The following is a 1231-nucleotide window of genomic DNA, read 5'->3' as shown; positions in this document are numbered from 1 at the left end:
AATCTTCTATCCTGATTAATCTTAGTGAGTGCCGATACTCATTGGTCACAAAGAATGGTTAATTAATCCCTATTAGTTATATTTGTTTTGTGCCCTTAAATCTTCTATCCTGATTAATCTTAGTGAGTGCCGATACTCATTGGTCACAAAGAATGGTTAATTAATCCCTATTAGTTATATTTGTTTTGTGCCCTTAAATCTTCTATCCTGATTAATCTTAGTGAGTGCCGATACTCATTGGTCACAAAGAATGGTTAATTAATCTCTATTAGTTATATTTGTTTTGTGCCCTTAAATCTTCTATCCTGATTAATCTTAGTGAGTGCCGATACTCATTGGTCACAAAGAATGGTTAATTAATCCCTATTAGTTATATTTGTTTTGTGCCCTTAAATCTTCTATCCTGATTAATCTTAGTGAGTGCCGATACTCATTGGTCACAAAGAATGGTTAATTAATCTCTATTAGTTATATTTTCCTCAGCGTTTTTTATCTACTTGTGTGCTGCAGAGTATTTCACAAAACAGTTTGAAATATCTTCTCAAAAATGACAGCGACTTTATCACCTCCAGATTTCTAGGTTATAGAAGGTTGTGATACAAAAAAACAACAACTTTGTGTCTGTTTATAGAATTGGAATTCCTAGGCCCAGTAAAGCGTGGTCATCAACCAACATGAGAACCAATTGTATACATTTTTATTAACTTCTTTTCCACCAAAACAGAAACCTTATGTTTTCTTCAGTAATGAACTCTGTCATTTTCAAAGGCTTTATTTATTTATTTTTATTTCTTAATTTTTTTATTGAGTTTCCCTTCCACACGTTATTCTTGGCTTCACATTATAGTAAGAACCTAGTAACTTTGTTTCTACAGGTTATAAGGAGGGGGAAATCCATTACAAGCTTCATACATGTCTTTATCGACGCCACCACTACATAGTTCAGATTATAGGGGACAATCATCCACCTATATATATAATAAGAGATATTTTGACCGACCACTTCCAGATTGTATTTTTTACTCATCATTATTATTATTTCCAGAGCTTATAAGGGAATCCACGACCCTTTTTCTACAGATTAGTAGGGACACATCTACTGCTTTTTACAGACTTATTAGATACAGCATGATTTTCTACCCCCCTTGTTAATACACACCTACTGCTTTTTATAGCCTTATTAGATACAGCATGATTTTCTACCCCCCTTGTTAATACACACCTACTGCTT

Source organism: Limulus polyphemus, unplaced genomic scaffold, assembly GCF_000517525.1.
Source record: "Limulus polyphemus unplaced genomic scaffold, Limulus_polyphemus-2.1.2 Scaffold7860, whole genome shotgun sequence".
NCBI lineage: Eukaryota > Metazoa > Arthropoda > Merostomata > Xiphosura > Limulidae > Limulus > Limulus polyphemus.
The sequence above is the reverse complement of the archived record's forward strand: the minus strand, read 5'-3'. Positions refer to the sequence as shown.